This window comes from Harpia harpyja, chromosome 1 (assembly GCF_026419915.1).
Source record: "Harpia harpyja isolate bHarHar1 chromosome 1, bHarHar1 primary haplotype, whole genome shotgun sequence".
Classification (NCBI taxonomy): domain Eukaryota; kingdom Metazoa; phylum Chordata; class Aves; order Accipitriformes; family Accipitridae; genus Harpia; species Harpia harpyja.
In genome coordinates this window covers 52,706,494-52,726,897 of record NC_068940.1, presented here as the reverse complement: position 1 = coordinate 52,726,897, position 20,404 = coordinate 52,706,494, and the positions used below count along the sequence as shown (strand labels likewise).

At 42.2% G+C, this 20,404-nt stretch overlaps 1 protein-coding gene across 1 annotated transcript in view; it reads left to right on the top strand.

The window, feature by feature from the left end:
• The first annotated feature begins 649 nt into the window (after nt 1–649).
• TRAK1 (trafficking kinesin protein 1) overlaps nt 650–20,404 on the top strand; it is a 138,883-nt gene continuing 119,128 nt past the window's right edge. Inside the window, exon 1 of the mRNA XM_052794290.1 lies at nt 650–865. The gene's annotated coding sequence lies outside the window, so the exon portion shown is untranslated. The remainder of the gene's footprint in view (nt 866–20,404) is intronic.

The following is a 20,404-nucleotide window of genomic DNA, read 5'->3' as shown; positions in this document are numbered from 1 at the left end:
AACCGGCCCGGGTCGCTTCGCGTAGCCGCTACCGACCCACCTACACCTTCCCCAAGCCGGGGAGCCGCCCGCTGGTCTCCTGCGGGAGACAGCCCTGTCGGGAGCCCCGACACCCCTCGCCCCGGCTGCTCTGCGGAGAGGACCCCCCGCAGCCACAGCGCCGAAGGCCGGCGGGGAAGCGTTTGGCCGCGGGCAGCCCGGCCAGCTCTGGCCGAAACAGCGGTGAGTTACTTTCGCCCAGCGGCGGGCAGCGCAGCGCAGCGCAGCTCAACGCAGGGCATCCCGTCCCGCCGGCCCGGGCCGCGGCAGGGGGCCAGTTGCTGGGCGACGCGCGGCCCCTCCTCCGCGGCAGGGCTGGGCCATGAGGTAATGGCCGCCGGGGCGGGGGGGGGAGCGCTGCGACTACCGAGCCAGCTGCCTCCGAGGTGGCTGGCGCCGCAGCCCCCTGGGTGTCCGCCCCGCCTCCCGAGAAGGCCGCGGGGTCCGGCCCGGCGGTGCGGGTGAAGGCGAAGGGAGGAAGCCCGCGGCGGCGGAGAGCGTCCGGCAGCCGCCCCACGTGCGCTGCCGCCCGGCGGGAAGGGTTTGCAGCGCTTCCCCAGACGCCGTTTGAGAGCGGGGAGGAGGGCACATGAGGCGCTGGCAGGAGGAGGGAGAAGCAGCAGCCAGCCGGCCGCAGCAGCAGCCGCCCCTCCGCTCCGCACGCCGCGGCCTCTCGGCGGCGAGGGCCGAGGGCGAACCGTGAGGGGAGAAGCGGCCCGGAGGTGGCCGCCGCCGGCAGCGAGGCTCCCCCGGCCCGCGGGGGCGGCGCCGCCGCCCGCTCCGCGCTGCCGTTGGCGGCGCGCGCGCCCGGGGGGCCTGGCGCGGGGTGAGTGCGCGGGGCGGGGCGGGGAGGAGGGCAGAGGTGCCCCTTTGGCGTCTAACGGTTCGGCGGCCGGGGAAGGGGGGGGACGACAGGGGACGCACACACACGCACCGGCGTGGCTGCCTTTGCCCCCCGCTCGTCGTCAGGTGGGTGGGCGGGGAGGCGGGGAAAGCCTGCTTCGTTCGCCGGAGGAGCAGAAACGGGTGGCTGAGCAAGGTGGAGCGACTCCTCCTCCTCTTCCTCCTCGGGGCCCCGCCAGCCCTGTGGCAACGGGGCGACCTTCACAGCCGGCTTGCTGGGGGGCGGGCGGGCGGGCGGAGCGCCCTGCCTTTGCTGCCTGTGCTCTTTTGTCCCTTCCGCCCCCTTAAAGGATAGAGGCAGTTGGGTGTAATTGTTTACCGAAGGTCAAGAATCGCTTGCCAGATTTGACCTGTGAATTATTTACCGGTAGACTGCTGCTGTTGTCAGTGAGAAGGACCTCTGCTTATAGAGACCGCTTTCCTAGCCGTTGGGGAGGGACGTACAAATACTAACTTGGTTTCTTCAGCGTCAGGGATTATGGATAGCTTTTGGCGGTATACCTCTATTTAAAATGACTAAAATTCCCATTATGGTTTTTAGCAGGTTTGTGCTCTCCGTGTCTGCTTTGGTTTGCAGCTGACGATTTTTGAACTTCGTGTTTAGATGAGCTTATTTTCAGGTAACATTAGGGAAGAGGCGGAAATGTCCAAAAAATGGAACATCTGTTAAAGGGTGGGAGCCCAGGCATCTTGTTCTCCCTTGCTCAGACTGCGGGAGAAGTCTCCTGTGTGGGCACTTTTCTCTCTTGCAATCTATAACCTCGTTTGAACCTTTCAGTCCACTGAGATTAAATCGTGGGTGTAATGGTTTTTGCAATCAGGAAAGCAACAGCAAAAAAACAAGCTAAAACCAAACCAAACAACAGTTATGATGACCAGTTTGCCATATGTGCGTGTTTTACTGCTGTGTGTTACACAGTTTTATGTACTGTAAGTAATGCCCTGGCTTCTGACTATACTGGAGCTGAACCGTGTTTAAATCTGGTTGTTCCTGGTAGGGCTCTTCTGGAGTTTCCATAAGAAGCCTGGAGGAAGGAGCGTTGTCCCCCAGCCCAGGAACCGTATTCACAAAGCTGTGCCACCTCTGAGGCACTATGACCTGTTTTAATTGAGCCAGAGCAACCTGTGATGACAATAGATAAGAAAATAATTTTAGAAGCACATAAGAAAATTGTATTAAGCCATGATTATAGCCACTACTATTCTGTTTTTCAATGAGCATCATTATAAGGGAGGAAAAACAGAAGGGTAAAAATCCTAAGGGAAAGCAAGAGTTTTCAGCTTTTGATGTGAAGTACTGAGTTAAGTGAAGATCAGGTGTTGTATGTGTGGCTGGAATTTAAATTTCTATTGAAGTAAAACAAAAGTTTCTGTCAGTTACATGAATGAACTCCCACTTGCCAGTGGATTTAACAGCATGGTGGATGACAGTAGCGGAAATAAGTAGAGTCTCTCTGGATTTAGTGCAAAAGAACCCCTAACCAAACAAAAGTCTTGTAGTTCATAACTGAGCTTGGTGCCTGTTCTAGAGCACTGGGTAGCACTCCAGTATGCTGAGGAAGCGTTAACATGATTAGGCACATACATTTATATATGTGGTGTTCCATGTTTGGTATGTGCATGCATAAAATCTCAGTGAAATACGAAGCTGTTGCTGCAGCCTCTGAGCATCTGACTAGTTTAATCCAGAGTCCTGACTAATGAAGCAGTGCCAGCATGTGATCTGCAAGTTTTGCCATGTATATTAATGGACGTTAACTTGGCACTCTCAGTTCGTGGAATGCAGGTGAGAGTTGGTGGGAGTAAGTGAACTTGCATGTACCAGAGAGCAGGATCAGATTGAAAAGATTTGCCTGGAACTGTTTGAAACTCCTGTTGTTCCTTTCTGCTGCAGCTCACACCCGAGCTCCTTGCTGCTTCACATGTTCTGTCTCCTGTAACAGATTACCAAATGCTTTTGTAGAAGTAATTTGATCCTAACCTTTCCATGTCCTCTGAGGGTTTACTTTTGAGTTTTGAAATATTCTAGCCCATCTTCTTTGGGATAGAAGAATGAGATGAGTATTGTAGAAATTAGTGCAGGTTAAATATTTTTGTTTTAAGTGTGCACTTGATCAATGCTATTGTTTCTTACTGTTGTCACTGTATAATGCTGGAAAGGAAAAATGCTGAAACTTCCCACTGTATCTGCTATGATAGACTGTAAACTGAATCCACGATAACTTTTTTTTTTTCCTAATAGCTCAGTAGAAAGAATTCTCAGAATGAGTGCTGTTGAGGCAGCATCTGCAATATTGAAAGGCAAGAAGTTAAAAACAAACCTTTTACCCTTTCTAAAAGCTGTATGTGTTTTTCTTCTTAACAATTTCCTATGTTACTTAAAAATTTCCTTGGGAGAGGGGAGATAATAAGGGGGAAGGCAGTGTATGAGTTATGTTTGTTTGAAGTCTATTTCTTTCCGAAGTCTCTAAAATAATTTTCTTTGATTTCCAGAATTGGGGTGGTTTAGTGCTCCTGCTAGCATCGGAAGTAGTATTTGTGGGACATCATTTGTTTTGTGTTGTCTGGATGTTGTACGTTGCGAGTGGTACTCAAGTCAAGGTTGGTGGAGTGTTTCTTGTTAGTTTGCAGAAAATGGCGTGTTCCTTGTTTCAAATTTTGAAACGGGTACCTTTCCCCCTGCCCCAGTAATGACTGTTCTGTTTGCAAAAGTGGGTGCCTCCTCTTAATAAGTCTCCAGTGTTAGGCCGGGTACTTCATCGGTGTAACTTCTTGAATAACTACATTTTAACTCCCACAGAACTGTCACTTGATTTTATGCGCTGCTTATTTCACAATACCTCCATATTAATGCAAGAACAGACAGACCAGTATGATATGAGAAGTCCTCATAACTACAGTATGGAATTAGGAGCTGTGTTTTAGCCTGTTGGTCAGAGAACAATTGCTGATAGGTAGGCCATTACACCTGGCGGCTTTCAGAGTTACCATAAAAACATAGTAAGTCAGAGAAATGCTTTCTACTCACTAAATGCCAGCTATTGCATGTCAGTTGTAGGCAGCTCACTTCATGTACAAAGCTTTGTAATGCTGGAACTGTAAAACTGGCTTGTGATCTACAATGCCTGTGCTGTGAAGGTATGTTTCCACGTCATGTTTGTATCGTTAAAACTCCATGAGCAATGTCTCCTTGGAAAGCTGCACTTGTATGGAGGGCTCAGTTTTGTGGATTCAGTTGTGGGATCAGTGCTAGTGGGAGAGAGAAAAATCTTGAGAATTAACTTCCTGTTAATGTCGACTTTTCAGGATACCAGTTGCTGTGTGATTCAAAGCCTTCCTGCTTACTCTGTGGTTTGACTGAGATAGCTGTTTGAGTTTACAAGCACTCTTATTTTACTTTGTAGTGAATAATGTGACGTCTCCTAAATAAATTTCAGGAGTTCACTGCTAATATTCTTTGTCTAAAACTGTCCTTTATTTGAACTTTGATTCATCAATATTTCTCTTTCTATTGGAGCCTATTGATTTCAGTGCAAAAAGTCATGCTGTATAGTCATCCTGCTTATGGTTGTCCAGCTAAGAGGCTTATTGATAGCACAAACGGATTAGCTCAGAGATAATTCTTAGATTCAATTATGTTGGCAGATTTGCTTTAGTTAAATCAGTTAGTGACTGTACTGGAGTCGATTCTTTGCCTTGTCTTACAGCTTCTCTGGACAGGATTGTCCAACCTTGCAGTCCATTAGATGCTGTAAACCCAAATGACGCTGCTACTCTTTAACTGTCATATTGCCTTGTGTGGTTTTGGTTGTTTGGTTTTTTTTGTTAAGTATTCTGATGGATTAATTTATATTAGAGCCCTGTTATTTTTACTTGCATTTATAGCAGAAGTTCAGAACACTGTAGCAGTCAGGGCAGTAGAAAGAAGGAAGGAAATGTGAGAAGTGCTTGGTTTAAAAGCTCTTGCAAAGTTTCATTATTGGCTTGTTTTCATATAAGACCATGTTGCTGCCCAGCAGAGCAAATTTCCCCCTGGCTGTGGATTCCCTCTTCTATCCCCTTCCGTATGATGGTGCTGGGAATCAACTCTGTGACTTAGCCAAGAACTGTTTTTTAAGGTTAATTTTCAATAAGATTGTCTGTCCTCTGGGCAGCTGAGCAGCTGTTAGCAGTGAGGCAAAGGAAGCAATAGGAGTAAGTGGCTGAGGCTTTGGTGTCAGGAGGGAAAGTCTTCAGTGAGCATAAGCTGATTTTGAAACTGTTGCACTCTAAGCTCTGATATAACCAACACCAGTTGTGTGTTAGTAGATGAGATGCTAATGCCGAGGCTGACAATAACCTGCTATGTATTTGTGTGCTTATGGAATATTCTTGACTCCCAGCACCTGTATGAACAGAGGAGAGAAATGAGTAGTTGATGTTCTTAGGCTATACACAGCCATTATCCTTTATGAAACAGAATGAGAATATACTTAAGAATAAATTTGAGTATTTTTATTTTGCTAACTTGAGGTTCATTCTGCATTTCTGAGTGTTCTTTCCTGAGCAAGATGCCCATGAATTATAGTCTCTATTGTGAATAATTCAATCCTCAAAACTTAAAGTGTAAAACAGTATGATTTTAGATTTATAAAGTAATATGAACTAACCTTGGGGGGAGGGAAGACTTGTTTTCCTTCTGCCTTTTTCATTTATTTGTTCTTAGCAGACTTCTTTGGAAAGGTTTTCCCTCTTTAAAACTTGTACAAAGTCAGCAGAGCTTTTTTCCTTAGGTTTTGTGATATCAGCAGGTAAATGTTTTTCTTCATAGACCATGAAACCAGAAAGGACAACTGGGTGATCTAGTTTGATTATCAAAACTATGAGCTTATGGCTCCATCCTGAAGTGTTTTGATCTGAGTTAAGACTTCTATATGTATTTGTTATCACTCTGGGGAAAAATTATCCAGGTATTTTTTATTAAATGTTGCTTTCCTGGTGAAATAGCCATGTGAAAATTGCTCCTGCTCTTTTTTTTTTCTTTTTTTCTTTTTTTTTTTTTAAACTTTTCTTATATGATGTGTTCTGAACGGTTTGGAAAGTAGAAGTGAGAGATTTTATTAAGACAGTCGCTTTTTTTTTCCTATTGCTTTTAATTTGTGAATCTCTTGTAACTTTGCAGCAGGTCTGCAAATACCTTTAAGTCTTAATGTGTAGTAAAGCATGTAGAAGTTATTTCCTTAGTTTCTTTTTGCAGACCCTTTAAGGAAATCGGTGAGCACCAGGATGAAAATGACTGGTGTAGAGAGAGTGCGCAAAGAAGAGAAATACTAAGTGCTTAAGAGTTTGTAGTTCTGGGATTTTATAGGCAATGTGTTGTAAAAGAACAAAGTCGACTGTATGTCCTGTGTGAAGATAGGAGCTCTGTGGAAAGTGTGCCACTTTGGTGGATCACAGCCTGGTTGAAGTTGGAAGGGATTTCTGGAGGTCATCTGGTCCAACCCCCCTGCTCAGGCAGGGCCACCTACAGTCCACTGCCCAGGATCATGTCCAGACATCTTCTGAGTATCTCCAAGGATGGAGGCTTGACCTCCCTGGGCAACCTGTGCCAGTGCTTGGTCACGCTCACAGTGAGAAAGTGTTTCCTGATGTTCAGGGGGAACTGCCTGTGTTTCAGTTTGTGCCCCTTGCCTCTGGCCCTGTCACTGGGCACCACTGGAAAGAGCCTGGCTCCATCCTCTATGTGTCATCCATTCAGGTATTTATATAAAATCAGTAAGATTCCCCTGAGCCTTCTCTTCTCCAAGCTGAACAGTCCCAGCTCTCTCAGCCTTTCCTCATAGGAGAGATGCTCTGGTCTCCCTTCTTTGTATTAGTGGCCCTTTGCGGGACTCTCCAGTATGTCCATCTCCTTTTTGTACTGGAGGGCCCAGAACTGGACCCAGTACCCCCGGTGTGGCCTCACCAGTGCTGAGCAGAGGGGAAGGATCACCTCTCTCATCTAGTTTCCCACCTGTCTTACAGCCATTAAAGGAAAAATGTAAGGACCCACCCACTGCTCTGCTATGTAATAATTCCAGTGCTTCAAACAAAACATGGAAAAACTGCTTATCGTTAGCTTTCAATGAAGTTTAAAATAATGCTGAGTTGACTTGTCCCATTTTTTAATAGAAACCAAAGGTTAACAAAATGTTCATACTGTGGAAACATTTATAGCCTAGAGGGGAAGGATGAAAAGTGTGGATACGTTGAAATAGTTATGTGCACCTCTTTGAGGAGATTAGTTGACTACTGTAAGTTGGAACCAATCCATGCACTTCTGTATTGTATGTTCACATATATTGTCCTTTTTAAAGGCAGGTGCTGGTAATGTCATATTGGACTTTAATTTCATGCAAGTCAGGATGCTGCATGCCATAATTTGGTGTCCTAGATAATACTGAAGTGCAGTTTTGTTTGAAGAGAGGGGTATTTTTTAAAAAGTACATCAATGTCTGCTGCTTGTGGGAAATGGAGGCTTTTACACTTACTGTCCTCTTTAATGTTTGCATAAGTGGAGCTTGTATTACTAACAACATTGCCTGTCCCAGAAAGCCTAGTTTCACTGTCAGATACTGCACAGATGCATGCTTTGCAAGGGGGCACCGTCAACTCCTCCGCAGTAAGCGGAAACCTTGCAGTTCAAATCCATGCAACCTATTGCCCCAGTGGTACCTGTAAAATGAGCAGAACTGGAAGACATTGGAGCAATGTCAGAGTCCTTAGACTGTCCTTTAAACCTGTCCTGAATGGAATTTCTTTCTCTGCAGCTGTGACTGATAGTACTATGAGGAGGTATGCACTATCAATGTAAAGTGATGAGGAGGAAATCAATCTTTCTGGTAATACTGTTTCTTATTATAGATCTTCTCCCATAGTCACAAATTGCACTGCCTTCAGAAAGGAATGGTAGACTTGTGTTTTGTTGTGGTAATACTACAGTAAGGATCACTTCCAGGAATTTATGGAGAGGATGGAGATCAGTGTTTACCAAAAACATTACCTTCTTAGAGGCTTTGGTCCTGTAATGAGTTCTGCGAACCTGCATGTGTGAAGGTCATAGGAAGATCAACCCTTTATGGCTGTATTTCCCGACGGTTATATAATCTTGACGGGGGTAGGTAAGGATGTTATGGTTTGACCAAGTGACTTGTGGCTGACCTGAGCGCCACAAATTTGCAATATAAAGCAGTCTGAACTGAAAATGCTGCTTCTGATTGTCTGAAATGTTTACAACCTTTGATTACTTTTGTATTTGTTCCCTAGACTTTTACTCCATAATGGCTTTCTCAGAAGTCTTATTTTGCAAGACATCCAAAGCTGTTAGAATGAAAAGACTGAGAAAGGTTAGATACCGCACTTATCTGGCAGAATACAATCTTGCCCCAAAGCCCAAAGTGGTCTCTACTGTCATTCTATTGGATGTATGTTATGCTATCATTTTTCTGTAGAGAACAGTGAGTTCTCCATGACATTCACTTGTCTAGGAACTGTTGTACCTCAGGCAAATGCAACTTTCTTAAATAGTTTGCCCTTTTACATTGCAAAAGCTACAAAACATTCAATGTAAACTTCTAATGAACTGAGTTTGTTTAAGCATTCACGAGTCACAAAAATCAGTCTTTTCTTACTTTGCAAAAGATGAAGGGGCTCAGCAAGATCAAAACATTTGACTGAGATAATTCAGGAACTGGTGCCAGTAGTAGAATTAAATCCAGTTCTTGTGAATCTTTCTTATAAGCCTATCGGTCTCTTAGGATCAGTGGGTTGGCACACTCTGTGGTGTTAGCTGTTTAGGACCTGACAGGGTAGAGTATCTGAAACAGGCAGCCTCCTCAGTAGACATGAGTACTATGCCTGCACTTTTTTATTTACAGTACTAAGGTTGATAGTGTATGTTACTAATCCTCTTACAAAAGAAAAACTCCAGGTGGTGGGCCAGAAGACTCTCCTTTCTCTGAAGAGTGTATGACTTGTTCAAGTAACTTGAGTGCATTTCACAAAAGTTTTAAATACATGTCTGGCAGACAGGTTGTTCAGGATAAGGTGGTGCTACTATTACAATAGTGATTTTAGGGAAATTTCTATGTTCTTTTTGCCTTCAGTAAAACTGATGAACTATTAAACTAACCATGGGGTATTGCTATGAAAAAGATCAGTGTTCAAAATGGGAGTCTGGGATTTCACAGGCTGGGAACACAGCACATCCAAGACACAGTGCCATCTCACTTTGCTCACTGATGACTGTTCTAGATAAGTCAGAGTCTCAGAGCTTCTTGAGCCTGACTTACTAAGCTCCCCCCTCCAAGAGTAAACACTGCACCCATTTTGTACTATTTATCAACTTTCAGAGGACACCTGCTGTATGTTGACATAAAGAAAGAAAAATGGAAAGTTTTGTTACTAATGTCCCCCTGTGCTGTTATACTGCATAGGAGGAAAGAGAAGAAGAAAATAAGTTGTTGGTTTTTTTTTTTTTAACTTGAAGTGTCTGGATGGGGCTCTTTTTTTGTTTTGCTCATGGGGGTATTGCTGTCTTTTAAAAAAAAAAAATAGATAACTGCTTTTGTGGAATAAACATAGAATTAACCGTTCATGGTATATACCTAACTAATGAAAAGCTTCTCAGCCCTGATGGAGCAGGCAGATTGATGCCACTGCACATTGGGTATGGATGCTGAATATATCTCCTAAAAGCAGAAAGTGGAATTGTTAAATTCAGCATTCGTGATTTTACTATGATCTTATTTCACTCACTGAGGGATATTTTGTATCTTATTCCTGTTCCCAGATTGTTGTTGATGATACCTGATGGCAGGAAATGTATCTTAATGATATATGACCTTAAATGATATGCACAGAAAAGTTGTGGATGCCCCATCTTTGGAAATGTTCAAAGTCGGGTAGGACAGGGCTTTGAGCAACCTGGTCTAGTGGAAGATGCCCCTGACCATGGCAGGAGGTCGGACTATTTGATCTTTAAAGGTCCCTTCCAACCCAAACCATTCTGTGATTCTATGAAGTGTGGCCGTAAATGTGGTTTTTTGATCCAAAAGTAGTATGAATGCACTATGTTGATCTATATGAATACTTATAGTAAGAATTAAGAACTGGAATCAATTTCATGTATTTACTAAAGTAAAACTGATGATTCCTTAAAAAAAATTTCACATGACTTGTCAGCTGGTATTTAGACAGAAGTTTCAATTCAGGTGGACAAAACTGTACTTTTTAAATGGTCCTTGCTGTTCATCATAATTAATTTTTTCATTTTAAAAAATCTTGGGATTAAAGCTGACCTTTCTTCCTTTCTAACAACTGACAAAATGGATTATTTCTTGGATTTGTAAATTAGCACAGTTGCTCTTCCAGCAGGTATGAATTCAACAAGAACAAAAATGTTTCTTGGCTCTTCAGTTGCCAGTCAGTTTCCCAGCTTCAGTTTCATGTAACAATTGAATTGGTCTGGGTAAATTGAAACTGAAACCTCATCTCTCTGTATCTCCAGGAGAGGCCATTGCTGTTAAGCCTTGGGTTAATGCTTGTGTAGGTTCTGTAAATTCTGGCTCTGGGCGCTCACCTAGTGGTTTTCTTCAGTCCTGTGGTGGCATGTGTAAGTACACGCAGCAGTTAATGGAAACATTGGTGATTTGAGTCCCACCAGGGATTGCTGTTCTCATGGCAACGAAGCTTGGAAGATAGCATTGCAACACCAATATTTGAAAATCCTCAAAACCGCAGATAAAAGTGGGGAAGTGACTGCCTACAAGTGGGTGACAAGTAAAGCCAACAGAGTGCCTTGGTTTAGTGGTTTGACTTTTTTAAAGTGGTTTCCTGACAAGCAACTGAAGCTGCAGAAGAGGGCGGTCTTCCTTCCCCACCCTCACGCACTGCTTGTATGGGCATGCAGTGGCCCAGCTCTGAGAGCTGATCTAGCTGAAAAGTACTTTATACCACCTTCTTTGTGTTCTCTCCTGTCCTGCCTCCCCCATCCCCTTGGCTTAGCCTTTCAGCCACGTTGTGTCCCTGATCACATTGACGTGGGATGGTACAAGCACCAATGTCCCTATGAGGAAAAAGGAGTGATGGGAATATATTGCTTCAGGGTAAGCATGCAGTAGGATGAGGGTGTTTTTTCAGGACAGCCTACACTAATATTAGCTGGCGATGACTGGGAAAGTGTGTGCCTGAGGGCTGTGCTTTTGCAGCCACTTTAGCCTGGTCTCAGAGTTTGCCGTCTCTGGTGGGAATAGTCCTACCTTGTCATCAGCTATGTGTTGTACTTCTTTGTCCACAGATCTTTCACATTGACTGTTACCCAATGGGAAAATAAGCCAAGGAGGCAAATTGGAAAAACATGTGAAAAAATTGTTTTATTTCTTTGGTTTTAGTTTTTTGCCAGTTTGTGTTTCTCAGGGCATTAGATGAATGTTGGAGATGGCACAAAGGCAAGGCAGGAGTGTGCAGGCAAGACCAATTAGTGTTTAGTTTGCTTCAGGTGTATAACACCACACCGTGTATTTAACGTGTGCATTAACTTACATAGCTCTCTTTAAAAATGAGAGTTAAATGTTATCAAAATTGTATCATTTGCTAGTTGTGTGGGAGGTTTTTTGTTTTGTTTTTTTTTTTTTAATTAAAAAAAGCAGCAAACATCATTTTAGTAATCTTGGTTAGCAGAATTGCATGAGGAAGATTGAATACCCTGTCCTATTTCTGTTATCTGAGATGGTAAATTAGCACTAATTACCTCGTCAAGAAGGCTGAGAGGAAATTCCTAAATGCACCTAACAGCAAGCCTATTGTTTTGATCCTATGACCAGCGGGGATAACTTGAAGATAAAGACATGATATAATATTGTAGCAGAAGTGACTAAGAGGAAATAGGAGGGGCTGCATAGTCAGGAAAATGATCAGCTTATGACATGACTTGTTACAGCAGATGTAACACTGTGTTCTCTTTGTTCCTCAGACCTTTCTCTGGAAAAGATAAGCAAGCAGTTGTTATAATACGGGCAATAAAAGATTTTTTTTTTTTTAGTGAACTCTTAGACTGAACAGTTATAGAATACTTATTTTGAACTCCAGAAATTGGGGAGGTATGAAATTACAGGGCTTTAGCCTGTTCTGGCTCTGATGTGAATCTTACAACAGGTAATTTATTTCTCTTCTGAGTGGGAATTGGTGGTTCCTGATTGCCCTGATTTCTAACTGGAAACTGTTGTTTGTTTTGTGATAGAAAACTTACAATACAGCTGTGTGGCAACTTGGAATTGAGTATATGTGAAGCTAAAGAATAGACTTTGGGAGGGACTGTTCTGGACACTGCATTGTTCAATGGTACTGTCAGTTACCACTCAAGAAGTGAAAGGATTTTGAACTCTTGGGATCTCAGAATATGAAGGCAGTGGATGTTCTTAAAGGGCACTAAAGACATTTGCAAGCATCTTCTATGAATTCTGACATTTTGGCTAATCTTCTCTACTCTTTCTCCCTGCTTTTGTTTTTTTTGTTTGTTTTTTTTTAACCATACTGTTTCTTTGCCCTTGTTTTGTATGCCAAGTATTAGATATTTTCCTTTATCCTCCTCAATTAAGAGCTCAAAGAGAGAAATTGGCAATCTCCTTTTCTTTACTGGGAGTCAGTTAATGGTTTGTAAAGTTCTTGGTAGCAACTAGTTACACGGAGGCATTTGAAAGAAATTAACAAAGAAGGTTAAATGGAATTGATAAAATGCAAATGAAGGTCTTGTTTTTGTAAGATGTAAATCTTAAATAAGTCCCAAATTGAAAGAATTCTTTTATAATTTTCTTTTCTAAATAACTTTTCACAAAAGTTACTGAGAAGTTGCTGTCTAGGAAAACTTATGCAGTATGCCAGATTTTATAAGAAACCCCAGGGATGGCTGTGGTGGCCAAAAGAAGTTATGCTGCCTGACTGTATTCCATGTCTAACAAAAACTTCATAAAGTGCCTGATAAAACTGATCTGAAAAAAAGGCATTTCTGAACAAGTGGGCTCACTAGCCTCTTGGAAAATAGATTTTAATAGGAGTTGGAAACTGGTATCTATGGATCTAAATGCCTACCAATTATAAGAAGCAGAATATGGCCCTGTAACTCAGGAGTGGTTCCTTGAGTGAAGTCCAAATTGTGCGGTTGGTGGATTACTGATTTAAAAGGGTTGGTTTGGTTGGTTGGGTTTTTTTTTTGTCTTGAGGGTTATCTTTGCTCTTTTGGGAAATAATTGTAGGAGCCAATAAAATGAGTCTAGCTGCAACATAGTTTACACTCTAGAACAGCAAAACCAGACTTGAATCACAGAGGTTAAACAAGTTGTTACTTGTTGCTTTTTGTGTGAAGATCACCCTTAGGGTGTCTGAAGTGAAAAAGGTGGAGAAGGAGAAAGGAATATAGTGATTGGGTGGGTGGGTGGGTTTTGGGACAGGAGGGATAGAATTTGGAAGGATCCATTGCATTACAAGACATGATGTTTGGTCCAAAATGGCTAGTATTTTGTCTTGGGAGCTTATATTGACCTCTGGGCTTCTCTGCTTTTTATTTAAAAAAAAAAAAAAAGTCTAAAATACTGTTGTTGGATACAGTAGTGCACCTGACTGAATATAGTTAGTATATACAGTACCTCAGCTGTGGGAGGTAGAAGAGTCTAGAATCCTTGACACCTCAAATGTGTCTCTGAATTACAGTCTCTTGGATCCTGTGTGCTGCAATATATGGATCATGTCAAAATGTCAGCAGCTGCTTCCACATTTGCGGTGCTGACAATATGATCTTCAGGTTAAGAGATCTCCACCGATGTGAGCTCTGCCTCATGTATGTTTGTTTTACTCTGTATGGAGCTTTTGTAGCTGCATACTTCTAATTGACCACAAAGCAAATGAGAGCACGAAACAACTCTGTCTTCTGCCCTTGCAAATGGCTCTTGTAATACTTACGTGCTGATGCTTCCACTTTTTCATTGTACCCCGGGGTATATAATATTTTGTGGTAAAGTATGTGTGCAGCTTAAATGAGAAGAAGGCACAAAAGGAGCAAATATATTTCTTGGCAACGCTGATGCTATCTTTGGACCAGTTCCCATTTGCACCTAGAAGGGTGGGTTTGCAAATGGGGGATTTTGCTTGGGAGATGGTGTAAACAGAAGGGTAGAGTTAATCTGTTAACCTGTCTCAACTCAGTGCTGGTAAATGCAACTGAGCATAGTGATGCTGTCCTGGGTATTTTGTCCCAAGTTTTGCATCTTGTCTACAGAGCACGCCCAACTCAAAAATCGGTACAAAGTTGCAGTAATGTGGGTGTGCTATCCAATTCTGTTAACTCTTGTTGCTTTGATATTTATTCAAGGTGGGTACATCAACTGGCACAAGATTCAGACATAGTGAAATAGCTGATTATTCCATGGTGTGTGTTTCTAGGTTTTGTTACTCTTTGAGCTAAGTTTAGCCAATTGACTTTCACTGGAGTCTATCACCTCTTCATATAAAGTGCTCAGCTGGTGTGAATCAACCTGTAACTGAATATTAAGGCTGTGTAAGGTAGGGAAGTGTCTTGTTAACCAAGCTTAATTGTGGTTTGGAAGGCCTCTGGGCTACTCTATAGCTGCATATGTCTGTGATCTGGTGTTATTTATGAGCTTTGTGATTAGTTTAGAATGTTAAAACTGCTTCCCCATCCACCCCCAACCTTCTGCAGACTGTGCTGCAGCAGTACTGTCAGAGACATATTTCCAGAAAGATGGGAATCGGGCCAAGCAGGAATTATTACAGGTTGTGGTAACTGCGTCTGTCAATGACTATACTTTGCAGTTATACAATGTTTGCATTGTGTCTGTTGTCTGACGTACTCATTTGTCTTACACCCCAGCCTGTAGTTTCCTGAAGAGCAAAACACAAGTTCTATCAGGACAGCTGCTTAATAAGGCACATGTTGAAATATTCGGGAAGGGAAGACTGTTTTCTGGATAAATGACAAATCGCTGAGAGGAAGGACATAGCATGCAGATGGGCTAGAAAGCATGCAGGTTAAGATTCCTGGCCTTTTCCCGATCAACAGCTTGATCTTGTAAGTAGAGTAAGGCTGAGCACTTGTAAATTGTATGCAGATACTGTATTGAATGAAATAGTGCCACTGCAGTGTAGATGGCCAGGGTCTGTCTCCTTCTCTTTGAAGTGTGGAAGTACTAACTCACTTAGAAGGACTCCTTGTCTCTACCTGCCTTCTGTCACATGGGACTTGGAGCTACAGCAATGTGGCACCAGGGAGAAGGGGAAAAGCAGTTTGCGCCTGTAGCAAGTGGGGAAACAACTACTATTGTCTCCAGATTTTATGTGCCCACTCTGAGCCAGCAGTTGTGAGCTGACTTACGCAGGAGAACTTTCTTAGTTCTGCAAATTGTTTGTGCCTCTGAGAGATTATGCTTGTTTTGTGAAGAGGTCTTTTCTGCCAAGTTGAAGGGCATCATGTGTCTTATTTCTAGTTACTCTGTTACACAAGCAGCAGCACAGCAACATAAGACTTCTTTAATGTGTCTGATGTCAAATTTATTTTTAAAAAGCAGTGTAATTCATTGTTGGTGCCAGCCCAGATCTTTGCCACAGTCAACACTTGTGACACAGCTGTTGCTGCCATTGCATAGTTAGCTCCCCAGTTGCAGTTTAAGATGGGAGTGAAGGGGGTTTGCCTTATTTGCAGTCAGAAATCTACAGCATGACCATGTACAGCCTTCTGTAGGCAGTTGTGTTGTACAATTTTTGGTATTAAGAATTCATGATCAAACTGATGTTTTCTTTTCTTTTGATAGATGCTCTTCCGCTGCAGGTTTTTGTTTCTCCTTTGACCTAGTTCTTGCTGATGTTTAGATTTTGGTTGAAAAGGTGGGACAGTTTGCCCAGTTTCTTAAAATGTACTTTTTTCATAGTGAAGTCAGAAATAAGAGCATGTGTGTAGTTCAGTAGCCTAATTGTGAGACTCAAGGAAAAAAATGCTACCTAAAATGTATTTTGATCTTACAGCTTAGAGAAGTTACAAATGAGATAGAAGGCTAGCAGGGGAGTAAGGCATATAACTGATGCATGACCGTAAGTATGTTTGTCACAGCCAAATTGATTACTGTAACTGGGCTGATCTTGTGTATTAGCCTTTCTCAGGTGTCAGTGCTTTTACATAAAACTGAAAAGTAACTTGCTCTGTATTTTCTCTTCTTTTTCCCTTTGTTGTTCAGTGATGTGGTGCAAATTAAGAAAGATTATTTGCTAAATGTCTCTTATTTTAAAGCAGGCCAACATCATTGGACAGTGTGGGAATTTACAAAGTGTTGCCTTTATCTGCTTTTGGTTTTTTGTCCCCTCTCTCCCTCATGGGAAATGAGAATGAAAACATTCTTTGATGAGGATGTTAGTGTCACATTATTGGTGTGTTATAGTAGACTGATTAAATGGGTTGTTCATGGAATTTGGAGCTCAGTATTCAGTCTGTTGTTACTGTGGATACAGCAATTTGCTAAAGTAGCCACCCCTTCATGCTTTGCCGGTGACTAAACTTGGCTGTGGAATGTTGCCTCTCCTGTCTGTGCTAGAGACACGGTCAGTTATTGGGCCAGGTCTAGCCTTTCATGGGTGCACCTGCACACATTATATTAAATAGCAAACTGAGCTCATGCCTGTTGACTGCTGGAAGCTACCTATATTTTTGTGTAGATGGAAGAGTAAAAAGGGCGGACTGAAGCGTAATGGAAGTCTCGGGCGCCTCGCCCCTACCCAGATATTGCTTTCTTTGTTCCCACTTCCACAGAGTACTCATACCGTTTTGCTAGCCCCATCCTTTGGGCATGGGAAATCGCAGACATTTCTCTAAAACATCTGTGTAATAAATAGCTCTTAATGCCCAATGCTGACTCTGTGTGAGCTAAAACATAGTTCCATTTCCTGAGTTCCTTGCTCTTCTGCTTTCTTTTTTTTTCTCTTTGAAATAAAGTATTTCTCCTCTATAAACCTGCCTTTGAACATGCTTAAAAGAAAGTGAGTAGAAACATTTATTTGTAAGTAAACTAAATGGACAGGAATAGAAGATAGTCCATGAGTTTGGGGGAGGGGAACCTAACACCTCTGTAATACAGTTAAGTGCAGTTAAAAGCATTTTATGTTTCTAACCCTGGATCACTGAGACTTGCAGTTATTTTCTTGAGTAGCTTCATTTTATGGAATAGGGAGTGCTCTGCTAAACTGGAATTTAGTGAAAGGAGCATGGGGAAATCCTATGGAAACAGTGACTGTTGAACTGCTTGAAATATAAGCATTTCAACTTGCTTTCTGCATTGGTTCTTTAGTGAAATGCAAATCGAGTTGAGAATGAATGAACGTGTCCAACCTTTGAGTGTTTCTGCTCTTTGCCTGGGTTGGGGGCCAGGGTCAGGAGTGGTCACATGAGTCTGTGCTGAGATCATTAGGCTGGGGACACCAGCTGTGCTATTATTAGGGGTTTTAAAGTCTGTGGCAGATGTTCTTAGGCTCTCTTCCAGCCCCCACATATGGTGCAGTGGAGTACATGGAAAAAGAAACGTCTGACAAATTGTTTTTCCATGCAACAAACAGATTTTTGTATTTTTTTTTCTCCCATGCAACCAGATAAGATATTTTATGTTAACTTGCATGTATCAAAAACTAATCTGAAGTACTTGAAACAGAAGACTGAAAAAAGTGATAATATGAGAATAAAAATACAAGTGCTTTGCTTGGAAAGTAGGACTTGGAGATCCAGCCAGGACTCGAGTCCATAGGTGCGTGTGTTCCGCCATTCATGTATTTGTTTTTTATTTTCTTTGATACTGCTATTTAGACAGGGCCCTTGTTGTATTATTTTTGTGTATGTATATAATGTAAAGCTGTTCCTGCAAAGATTTTGAATGTATGGGATGAGACATAAGATGAGATGTAATACACACAGAGCAAAGAGCCATTAATAACGTGGTGATTAAATCTGTGAACAGAACTACTGCTTGTTATGTTATGGTGATATAGCATGGAGGAAAGCATGGGTTTTCTTTCTTTTTGTCATAGTAGGAAAAGAGTATGTGTGTCTTGTTTTGAATGTGTAATTTGTGTCCCCTCTGGAAGACAGCTAACCAGTTTAAGTATTCTCAAAATATAAATTACAATGTGCTTAGTATTCTGTGGACTTCTGATATGCTCTGTGTTGTACAAAATGCAAAAGTAAGGTATCTACCAGGAAGATGCAAGACTGACTAAATGGCAAACCAAAGGTACATGAGGAGCTGAAGAATGTGAACTATTAATAACGGGTAACAAATATGTCTCTGTATTTCTTGTGTTATGGGTTTTTTAACCAATTAAGCGTGTTGTTGCTAAGCAAAACAATGAATGTTTAAACAATTCACCGTGCATCATCTTTTCCTTTCTGTCATTAAAGTGTGTAGTGGTTTTTGAGCTACACCAGCTGAAAGGCTGCATGAGTTGCCCTGTGTTAAGCACAAAGGGAAGAAAATACACCACTTGATAAGTTTTTGTTTTTCTGTGTCCATCTCTCAGCTTCCTAACTTTAATCAGACAGCTAACTCATACAGAGCTTTTTAGTATGATTAAACAGAAAGTACTCAAAATAATCTAACATGCAATTCTTGTTGGGGCTGTCGTGCTTTTTCCATGCATTTTCTCGGTGCATGTTCCCTTCTGGATGTTATAGGTACAGACCATACAATTGATCAGAAAGTCTGCATACTCATTCTCTGCATTGTGTTATCTAACACCAAAAAAACAATGTTGGTGACCTAAAGGACTTTTTTTCTTTTTAAGTCAGTGAACTGGGATTTTAATCAAGTGGTAGGACCCACTTGTAGGTGCATATTTCTGGCAAGAGAGAGATCTCTAGAACTAGTCTGAATGTGATTCCCTTTTTTGATCTCCCCATCTCCCCATCCTCAAACTGTTAACCATTCTCCTTTCTAGTAATGGTGGTATTTTAAACCACTGGAGATGCAGATAGTTCTTCAGGCCATTCCCACAATATGGTGTAAAAGAACTAAGTGCCTCCATTTACCGCAGTGTGGAGAGCCATGGGATGTGATCCCAGAAGTCTTTGATAGCCCATGTGGATGAGTGCTGTTTTACAGCTTATACCTAGTCATTTGAGGGTACTGCTGTATGATTGCACCCAAAGGAAGCTGCTCTGTGTGCTGAAACCTGGCTGTCGATTACTCAGGTTGATAGCAGTGAGGAATCAATTGCTGTTTGAATAAGATTGTGACAGTCCACACAGTCACATTGCTCCTATGAAAAGAACAGTGTCTCCTGTGTTACTGAGATTACAGTGCAGGACCCAGAGAAAATTTAAGAGGATTAGTCATGGCGTGTTGCATTAAGCCCGACTGCTTAATCAGAAGGATTTTTTCCTGAAGATTATTTTGTTGGCAAAACTGAGAAAATCAGGATCTTGATGAGCTCCAGGGGTTTGCTCTGAAAGCTTGGAGCAAGCAAAGTCCTGATGTGCTAACATGACTGGTTAGAACATGTTCTTCCCAGGTAAGAGGTGAACTGTCATGTCTGCGTGATGGGAGGAAACTGTGGTAAATGTGCTTGTGGTATTATGCTTGCCTTCATAGGTGGCAGTCCTTGTTTGACTAGAATCCAGTATTTATATAGCTTCTTACAGTATCAACAACTTTCTAACTGGAAAATAATTGCTTGGATTAAAGTGGTTGAGTCTTGCACTGAGAGTATTAAGCCCCAGTCAGCTCCTCTCCCCCCGCCAGTTCTGAACTTCAGCAACCTGTCCAACTTTCTGTGCGTGAGGTGGGAGGAGAGGAGAGGAAGATTTGTTATGTTTCAGAAATGCATTTTCCCCTCCACAGAATGTGCTAGAGGAAGTGGTGCTTATTAAATCTTAACTTCCAGGATTCTTTGCAACTCCAGTGATGCCATCAGTGATGCTGATTCACGTACCTCTTTTGGCAGAAAACACTTCCATGCAATGGGTTCAAACTACAGTTGCCAGTTACATTTTAATTTCTCTGTAACTCTAGAACGCTTTAGGCATGCAGATTCTCATGGGGATGTGTATCTTTGTGGGTAGATGGATCAGCCCCTTGACAGTTGAAAATCTCATCCTCTCACTGAATGTATGTTCTAAATCTGTCTTCTGAGAATGTACGGGAGCCTACTAGCTAATCTAGCTAATTTCACTCCCTCTTCAGCCTTAATCAATATATTCTAAATAGTGTGGTAACTGCCATGTTAGGTGTATGTCTGTATTTGTTGTATGAAGGTTCATTTTGCTAATTGACAGATTGATAGATTAATGCACACTCCTGCTCCTTGGGTGTATTGAGGATGGGCTGTGACTTTTTTATTTACTTATTTTTTAAAAAAATATCCTCCCCTCCCCCAAGCCTGACACTTCTTTTTGTTGCTGTCT